This window comes from Zootermopsis nevadensis, unplaced genomic scaffold (assembly GCF_977971745.1).
Source record: "Zootermopsis nevadensis isolate Lab colony 2312 unplaced genomic scaffold, Znev_1.0 Znev_ptg000238l, whole genome shotgun sequence".
Classification (NCBI taxonomy): Eukaryota; Metazoa; Arthropoda; class Insecta; order Blattodea; family Termopsidae; genus Zootermopsis; species Zootermopsis nevadensis.
The window spans coordinates 140,001-150,000 of NW_028259366.1; positions in this window are offsets into that span (position 1 = coordinate 140,001).

The following is a 10,000-nucleotide window of genomic DNA, read 5'->3' on the forward strand; positions in this document are numbered from 1 at the left end:
TGGAGGCACGCGGCGTCCCAGAATCCCCGAAGCGAGGTTCGAACCCAGGAACGTCATAGGCCCCTCGCGGCTGCAGCAGCGACGAGCTTGCGTGGCGTAGGGCGCCGTGGTGGCAGGCGAGCATCGAACCGAGGACTGAGTCCTCGAGGCTGGCCGGAGAACACAGGAGCGTCGTCATCGTCCTCGCGGCGGCGGCGTAGGGCGCCGTGGTGGCCCGCGGCATCTCAGGTGGGCCTAAAACAATTAAGCTAGGTTCGAACCCAGGACGGAGTCCGGACCGAGTCCCCGCGATTAAGAACGCGGTCCCCCGCCCGCCCGCCCGCCCGCCCACACACGCCAGATCTCCGTCCTGCCCCCACCCCCACCCCCGTCCTGACACTACGACCCCGGGTCAAGTGCGGCGTGTCCCGAACCGGCAGGAGGCCTCATACTTGCCGATTGCCGGTTCGGCCGCGCACTCGGACCTGCTCCCAAAGTCCTCCCCATAGTAGGTCTGGACCCCCCTTATCTCAGCATTTGTCTTGCGCGGGCGGAAGGCGATTTTCTCCCCGACGAGAGGCTTGCCGGCCGCCAAGGCCCGGGACGTCTGCGGCAAAAGTCCGACGGCGCGTGGTAGCTCAGAAGGCTGTTTCGGTGAAAGAGTCCTGCGGTAATGGCGCCTTCTTAATAATAGTAACTTGAATAAAAATAACATAAGACAACACGAATAACGGGAGTAGAAGAAGAAGAATTAGGGAGGAAGAAAGCGTAATATAGTGAAGTAGATGGTTTTGTATTCTTATGAGTTGTTTGATTTTGAGTGAGTGAGTGGGATGTGTTGTTTTGGTTGCGTCCTATGTTTTTCTTTTATGGTTCTGTTGTGTCTTATTCTTTTTGTTGTGCCCTCTAATTATTCTTTTTCTGTCTCACTGTGTTGATGTATCGCATTGTTTTGTTGTGTCTTATGTTCTTGTACCTTATTGTAGGTCACTGCCACCGGGGATAAAATCATTTGCAGTCAATAACAAATAATAAAAATAATAATATGGTTAAGTATTTGTAAATCATTAAAATTGGGCTTGCGGTGCCCCGTCTCGAAAGAAATCATCGTATAGCCGTTAACGCATTAAAAGTAAGTCATGTAAGAGACTACGCCTGTGTTTGATGGGTTGTATTGGGACGGTCGCTTCCTGAGGCCAATTCAGACGGCGAGTATAGTTACGGGGCTGCTTCGAAGCACGAGACCGTGCCGTGATAGCGCCTTCCTAAGAATAAGAAATAGAACGAATATAACTTCAGCGGCTAAGTCCGAAATATTCCAAAATGCAGTAAAATATTCTTAATTGAAAAAAAATGGGCTTGCTGTGCACAATAATGCCGTTAATTGTCTAAAAATAAATTTCCGAAATTTAACTCAAAAGTCATGGCTCTGCGGCTATGTCCCGTGGTGCTTGGAACTTGAAATCAGTTCTGCGGCTATGTCCGACCGTGCGTGTTAGTTGAGTCGCTTCAGCGGCTAAGTCCGAAAATTTCCAAAATGCAGAAAAATACACATAATTGAAGAAAGTTGGCCTTGCTGTGCTTAATAATATCGTTAATAGATTAAAAATAAATTTCCGCTGTGTTAGGTGGGCCTTACTTGGACGGTACGAATTCTGCGGCTATGTCCCGTGGTGCGTGGTACTTGAAACCAGTTCTGCGGCTATGTCCGACCGTGCGTGTTAGTTGAGTCGCTTCAGCGGCTAAGTCCGAAAATTTCCAAAATGCAGAAAAATATTCATAATTGAAGAAAGTTGGCCTTGCTGTGCATAGTAATGCCGTTAATTGACTAAAAATAAATTTCCGCTGTGTTAGGTGGGCCTTACTTGGACGGTACGAATTCTGCGGCTATGTCCCGTGGTGCGTGGTACTTGAAACCAGTTCTGCGGCTATGTCCGACCGTGCGTGTTAGTTGAGTCGCTTCAGCGGCTAAGTCCAAAAAATTTCCAAAATGCAGAAAAATACACATAATTGAAGAAAATTGGGCTTGCTGTGCTTAATAATATCGTTAATAGATTAAAAATAAATTTCCGCTGTGTTAGCTGGGCCTTACTTGGACGGTACGAATTCTGCGGCTGTCCCGTGGTGCGTGGTACTTGAAACCAGTTCTGCGGCTATGTCCGACCGTGCGTGTTAGTTGAGTCGCTTCAGCGGCTAAGTCCAAAAAATTTCCAAAATGCAGAAAAATACACATAATTGAAGAAAATTGGGCTTGCTGTGCTTAATAATATCGTTAATAGATTAAAAATAAATTTCCGCTGTGTTAGCTGGGCCTTACTTGGACGGTACGAATTCTGCGGCTATGTCCCGTGGTGCGTGGTACTTGAAATCAGTTCTGCGGCTATGTCCCACCGTGCGTGTTACTTGAGTCGCTTCAGCGGCTAAGTCCGAAAATTTCCAAAATGCAGAAAAATATACATAATTGAAGAAAATTGGCCTTGCTGTGCTTAATAATATCGTTAATAGATTAAAAATAAATTTCCGCTGTGTTAGGTGGGCCTTACTTGGACGGTACGAATTCTGCGGCTATGTCCCGTGGTGCGTGGTACTTGAAATCAGTTCTGCGGCTATGTCCGACCGTGCGTGTTAGTTGAGTCGCTTCAGCGGCTAAGTCCGAAAATTTCCAAAATGCAGAAAAATATTCATAATTGAAGAAAATTGGCCTTGCTGTGCATAGTAATGCCGTTAATTGACTAAAAATAAATTTCCGCTGTGTTAGGTGGGCCTTACTTGGACGGTACGAATTCTGCGGCTATGTCCCGTGGTGCGTGGTACTTGAAACCAGTTCTGCGGCTATGTCCGACCGTGCGTGTTAGTTGAGTCGCTTCAGCGGCTAAGTCCGAAAATTTCCAAAATGCAGAAAAATATTCATAATTGAAGAAAGTTGGCCTTGCTGTGCATAGTAATGCCGTTAATTGACTAAAAATAAATTTCCGCTGTGTTAGGTGGGCCTTACTTGGACGGTACGAATTCTGCGGCTATGTCCCGTGGTGCGTGGTACTTGAAACCAGTTCTGCGGCTATGTCCGACCGTGCGTGTTAGTTGAGTCGCTTCAGCGGCTAAGTCCAAAAAATTTCCAAAATGCAGAAAAATACACATAATTGAAGAAAATTGGGCTTGCTGTGCTTAATAATATCGTTAATAGATTAAAAATAAATTTCCGCTGTGTAGGCTGGGCCTTACTTGGACGGTACGAATTCTGCGGCTGTCCCGTGGTGCGTGGTACTTGAAACCAGTTCTGCGGCTATGTCCGACCGTGCGTGTTAGTTGAGTCGCTTCAGCGGCTAAGTCCAAAAAATTTCCAAAATGCAGAAAAATACACATAATTGAAGAAAATTGGGCTTGCTGTGCTTAATAATATCGTTAATAGATTAAAAATAAATTTCCGCTGTGTTAGCTGGGCCTTACTTGGACGGTACGAATTCTGCGGCTATGTCCCGTGGTGCGTGGTACTTGAAATCAGTTCTGCGGCTATGTCCCACCGTGCGTGTTACTTGAGTCGCTTCAGCGGCTAAGTCCGAAAATTTCCAAAATGCAGAAAAATATACATAATTGAAGAAAATTGGCCTTGCTGTGCTTAATAATATCGTTAATAGATTAAAAATAAATTTCCGCTGTGTTAGGTGGGCCTTACTTGGACGGTACGAATTCTGCGGCTATGTCCCGTGGTGCGTGGTACTTGAAACCAGTTCTGCGGCTATGTCCGACCGTGCGTGTTAGTTGAGTCGCTTCAGCGGCTAAGTCCAAAAAATTTCCAAAATGCAGAAAAATACACATAATTGAAGAAAATTGGGCTTGCTGTGCTTAATAAAATCGTTAATAGATTAAAAATAAATTTCCGCTGTGTTAGGTGGGCCTTACTTGGACGGTACGAATTCTGCGGCTATGTCCCGTGGTGCGTGGTACTTGAAACCAGTTCTGCGGCTATGTCCGACCGTGCGTGTTAGTTGAGTCGCTTCAGCGGCTAAGTCCGAAAATTTCCAAAATGCAGAAAAATATTCATAATTGAAGAAAGTTGGCCTTGCTGTGCATAGTAATGCCGTTAATTGACTAAAAATAAATTTCCGCTGTGTTAGGTGGGCCTTACTTGGACGGGACGAATTCTGCGGCTATGTCCCGTGGTGCGTGGTACTTGAAATCAGTTCTGCGGCTATGTCCGACCGTGCGTGTTAGTTGAGTCGCTTCAGCGGCTAAGTCCAAAAAATTTCCAAAATGCAGAAAAATACACATAATTGAAGAAAATTGGGCTTGCTGTGCTTAATAATATCGTTAATAGATTAAAAATAAATTTCCGCTGTGTAGGCTGGGCCTTACTTGGACGGTACGAATTCTGCGGCTGTCCCGTGGTGCGTGGTACTTGAAACCAGTTCTGCGGCTATGTCCGACCGTGCGTGTTAGTTGAGTCGCTTCAGCGGCTAAGTCCAAAAAATTTCCAAAATGCAGAAAAATACACATAATTGAAGAAAATTGGGCTTGCTGTGCTTAATAATATCGTTAATAGATTAAAAATAAATTTCCGCTGTGTTAGCTGGGCCTTACTTGGACGGTACGAATTCTGCGGCTATGTCCCGTGGTGCGTGGTACTTGAAATCAGTTCTGCGGCTATGTCCCACCGTGCGTGTTACTTGAGTCGCTTCAGCGGCTAAGTCCGAAAATTTCCAAAATGCAGAAAAATATACATAATTGAAGAAAATTGGCCTTGCTGTGCTTAATAATATCGTTAATAGATTAAAAATAAATTTCCGCTGTGTTAGGTGGGCCTTACTTGGACGGTACGAATTCTGCGGCTATGTCCCGTGGTGCGTGGTACTTGAAACCAGTTCTGCGGCTATGTCCGACCGTGCGTGTTAGTTGAGTCGCTTCAGCGGCTAAGTCCAAAAAATTTCCAAAATGCAGAAAAATACACATAATTGAAGAAAATTGGGCTTGCTGTGCTTAATAAAATCGTTAATAGATTAAAAATAAATTTCCGCTGTGTTAGGTGGGCCTTACTTGGACGGTACGAATTCTGCGGCTATGTCCCGTGGTGCGTGGTACTTGAAACCAGTTCTGCGGCTATGTCCGACCGTGCGTGTTAGTTGAGTCGCTTCAGCGGCTAAGTCCGAAAATTTCCAAAATGCAGAAAAATATTCATAATTGAAGAAAGTTGGCCTTGCTGTGCATAGTAATGCCGTTAATTGACTAAAAATAAATTTCCGCTGTGTTAGGTGGGCCTTACTTGGACGGGACGAATTCTGCGGCTATGTCCCGTGGTGCGTGGTACTTGAAATCAGTTCTGCGGCTATGTCCGACCGTGCGTGTTAGTTGAGTCGCTTCAGCGGCTAAGTCCAAAAAATTTCCAAAATGCAGAAAAATACACATAATTGAAGAAAATTGGGCTTGCTGTGCTTAATAATATCGTTAATAGATTAAAAATAAATTTCCGCTGTGTTAGCTGGGCCTTACTTGGACGGTACGAATTCTGCGGCTGTCCCGTGGTGCGTGGTACTTGAAACCAGTTCTGCGGCTATGTCCGACCGTGCGTGTTAGTTGAGTCGCTTCAGCGGCTAAGTCCAAAAAATTTCCAAAATGCAGAAAAATACACATAATTGAAGAAAATTGGGCTTGCTGTGCTTAATAATATCGTTAATAGATTAAAAATAAATTTCCGCTGTGTTAGCTGGGCCTTACTTGGACGGTACGAATTCTGCGGCTATGTCCCGTGGTGCGTGGTACTTGAAATCAGTTCTGCGGCTATGTCCCACCGTGCGTGTTACTTGAGTCGCTTCAGCGGCTAAGTCCGAAAATTTCCAAAATGCAGAAAAATATACATAATTGAAGAAAATTGGCCTTGCTGTGCTTAATAATATCGTTAATAGATTAAAAATAAATTTCCGCTGTGTTAGGTGGGCCTTACTTGGACGGTACGAATTCTGCGGCTATGTCCCGTGGTGCGTGGTACTTGAAACCAGTTCTGCGGCTATGTCCGACCGTGCGTGTTAGTTGAGTCGCTTCAGCGGCTAAGTCCAAAAAATTTCCAAAATGCAGAAAAATACACATAATTGAAGAAAATTGGGCTTGCTGTGCTTAATAAAATCGTTAATAGATTAAAAATAAATTTCCGCTGTGTTAGGTGGGCCTTACTTGGACGGTACGAATTCTGCGGCTATGTCCCGTGGTGCGTGGTACTTGAAACCAGTTCTGCGGCTATGTCCGACCGTGCGTGTTAGTTGAGTCGCTTCAGCGGCTAAGTCCGAAAATTTCCAAAATGCAGATAAATATTCATAATTGAAGAAAGTTGGCCTTGCTGTGCATAGTAATGCCGTTAATTGACTAAAAATAAATTTCCGCTGTGTTAGGTGGGCCTTACTTGGACGGGACGAATTCTGCGGCTATGTCCCGTGGTGCGTGGTACTTGAAATCAGTTCTGCGGCTATGTCCGACCGTGCGTGTTAGTTGAGTCGCTTCAGCGGCTAAGTCCAAAAAATTTCCAAAATGCAGAAAAATACACATAATTGAAGAAAATTGGGCTTGCTGTGCTTAATAAAATCGTTAATAGATTAAAAATAAATTACCGCTGTGTTAGGTGGGCCTTACTTGGACGGTACGAATTCTGCGGCTATGTCCCGTGGTGCGTGGTACTTGAAATCAGTTCTGCGGCTATGTCCCACCGTGCGTGTTACTTGAGTCGCTTCAGCGGCTAAGTCCGAAAATTTCTAAAGTGCAGAAAAATATTAAATAAAGCGGTTATATAAGTAAGTATGTGTATGTATTCTAACATATACAAAATTTAGTATGATCGGAAATGATTAAGGAAGAGAAAAACTTAATTAAAATTTCTGGCGGCAGCCGAGGGGCCATCCGCCGGTGTCCGCGGCTCTGCCTCTTCCGTGACTGACGAATGCTGAGATAAGGGGGGTCCAGACTATAGTATATGAGCTTGGCGAGCGAGGCTCTCCTCGAGCAGGGGGAAGTCTGAGATTGGACTACCGGCCGCCGGGGACCCTGTCGCCGGCAGGCCATTCGCGCTTCCGCCCCGCGTTGGCTGAGGCAGTTTAGGGCAAGAGTGGCACAAGTGCACCGACCGCCGTGTCCTTTGGGGTCGGCGCCCGTCACCCCGCTCAGTGGCCGGCGAAGACCGGCCGAGTCTCGGGTTCGAGTCGGCACAGGACACTGAGTGCAAGAGTGACACAAGTAACGGCGTTCACGGGCGGCCTCTGGGAGATTGCCCTCAGTACCACCGGGCAACGCGGGGGACTGCAGGCTTCGACCCGCGCCGCTCGATCCCCGTTTAGGGCAAGAGTGGCACAAGTGCACCGACCGCCGTGTCCTTTGGGGTCGGCGCCCGTCACCCCGCTCAGTGGCCGGCGAAGACTGGTCGAGTCTCGGGTTCGAGTCGGCACTCGAGCCTGAGTGCAAGAGTGGCACAAGTGATGGTCTTCACGGGCGGCCTCTGGGAAGCTGCCCCTAGTACCAGCGGACAACAGCGAGGGACTGCAGGCCTCGGCCCGCGCTACTTGCGACCGTTTAGGGCAAGAGGGGCACAAGTGTATCGACCGCCGTGTAATTTGTGGTCAACCCGCGCTGTTGCCTGCGAAGACCGGCCGAGTCTCGGGTTCGAGTCGGCACAGGGCACTGAGTGCAAGAGTGACACAAGTAACGGCGTTCACGGGCGGCCTCTGGGAGATTGCCCTCAGTACCACCGGGCAACGCGGGGGACTGCAGGCCTCGTCCCGCGCCGCTCGATCCCCGTTTAGGGCAAGAGTGGCACATGTGCACCGATCGCCGTCTTCAACGGGGTCGGCGCCCGTCAACCCGCGCAGTGGCCGGCGGAGGCTCCGGTTCGAGTCGGCACTCGATTCCGAGTGCAAGAGTGGCACACGTGACGGCCTTCACGGGCGGCCTCTGGGAAGCTGCACTTAGTACCAGCGGACAACCGCGGGGGAATGCTTTCCTCGGCCCGGTGTACTTGCAACCGTTTAGTGCAAGTGGGGCACAAATGCACCGACCGCCGTGTCCATCGGGGTTGGCGCACGTCAACACGCGCGGTGTCCGGCGGAGGCTCGGGCTCGAGTCGGCCCTCGACTACGAGTGCAAGAGTGGCACATGTGACGGCCTTTACAGGTGGCTTCTGTGAGCCGGCCCTTAGTACCAGCGTGCATCCGCGGGAGACTGAAGACCTCTCCCCGCGCTGCTCGAACCCCGTTTAGGGCAAGAGGGGCACATGTGCACCGATCGCCGTCTTCATCGGGGACGGCGCCCGTCAACCCACGCAGTGGCCGGCGGAGGCTCCGGTTCGAGTCGGCACTCGATTCCGAGTGCAAGAGCGGCACACGTGACGGCCTTCACGGGCGGCCTCTGGGAAGCTGCACTTAGAACCAGCGCGCATCCGCCGGGGGACTGCTGGCCTCGGCCCGCTCTACTTGCAACCGTTTAGGGCAAGTGGAGCACAAGTGCACCGACCGCCGTGTCCATCGGGGTTGGCGCACGTCATCACGCGCGGTGTCCGGCGGAGACTCGGGCTCGAGTCGGCACTCATCTACGAGTGCAAGAGTGGCACATGTGAAGGCCTTAACGGGCGGCCTCTGGGAAGCTGCACTTAGAACGAGCGCGCATCCGCCGGGGACTGAATTCCTCTCCCCGCGCTGCTCGAACCCCGTTTAGGGCATGGGGGGCACATGTGCACCGATCGCCGTCTTCATCGGGGTCGGCGCCCGTCAACCCACGCAGTGGCCGGCGGAGGCTCCGGTTCGAGTCGGCACTCGATTCCGAGTGCAAGAGTGGCACAAGTGATGGCCTTCACGGGCGGCCTCTCGGAAGCTGCACTTAGAACGAGCGCGCATCCGCCGGGGACTGAATTCCTCTCCCCGCGCTGCTCGAACCCCGTTTAGGGCAAGAGGGGCACAAGTGTACAGAAGTCCGTCTCCTGGGGAATCGCGTGCTCGGCTGCCCTCAATGGACAGGCAGAAGCAGGGGTCTGCTCGTAGGTGACTCGGCACTCGAGTGCAAGATTGGCGCAAGTGACGACTTCTCGTGCGGTCACGGTGAGGCTGCCGGCGGTGTCTCTGGCTTCTGCCGCATATATATTCCCGTTCGTGCCCTCCACGTCTTCAGATTTCAAAGTCCCATCCGTGCGTGTTAGGTAGGCCGATTTTAGGGGACCTGCCGCTCGCATTCGGCCGGGTCGCGCTCTCTGAGGCTCAGACGTTACGAGTCTCCCCTGAAAACGCCGCGCTGGCACCTTATTTTGTAGGAAAATTTCACACTTCCTCTAGTTGAACTAACGGATGCGTCGCTGATAAATTGGCCCTTTTTCCGCATAAGACGATTCCTGAGCCTTGGGTGGTGTCTGGATACATCAGGAGGACACAACTGACGGAAGAAAAGCCCGGGTCCGTCCTCCGCCCGGCAGGGGAACGATTTTACGAAAAAGGCCGGCTTCGTTCCCCTTCCCGGCAAGCAGCAGGTGGACGATTTTACGAGAAAGACCGGGTTCGTCCACCTTCCCGGCAAGCAACAGGGGAACGATTTTACGAAGAAGGCCGGCTTCGTTCCCCTTTCCGGCAAGCAACAGGAGGACGATTTGACGTTAAAGACCGGGTTCGTCCTCCTTCCCGGCAAGCAACAGGGGAACGATTTTACGAAAAAGGCCGGCTTCGTTCCCCTTCCCGGCAAGCAGCAGGTGGACGATTTGACGATAAAGACCGGGTTCGTCCACCTTCCCGGCAAGCAACAGGGGAACGATTTTACGAAAAAGACCGGCTTCGTTCCCCTTCCCGGCAAGCAGCAGGTGGACGATTTTACGAGAGAGACCGGGTTCGTCCACCTTCCCGGCAAGCAACAGGGGAACGATTTTACGAAAAAGGCCGGCTTCGTTCCCCTTTCCGGCAAGCAACAGGAGGACGATTTGACGATAAAGACCGGGTTCGTCCTCCTTCCCGGCAAGCAACAGGGGAACGATTTTACGAAAAAGGCCGGCTTCGTTCCCCTTCCCGGCAACCAG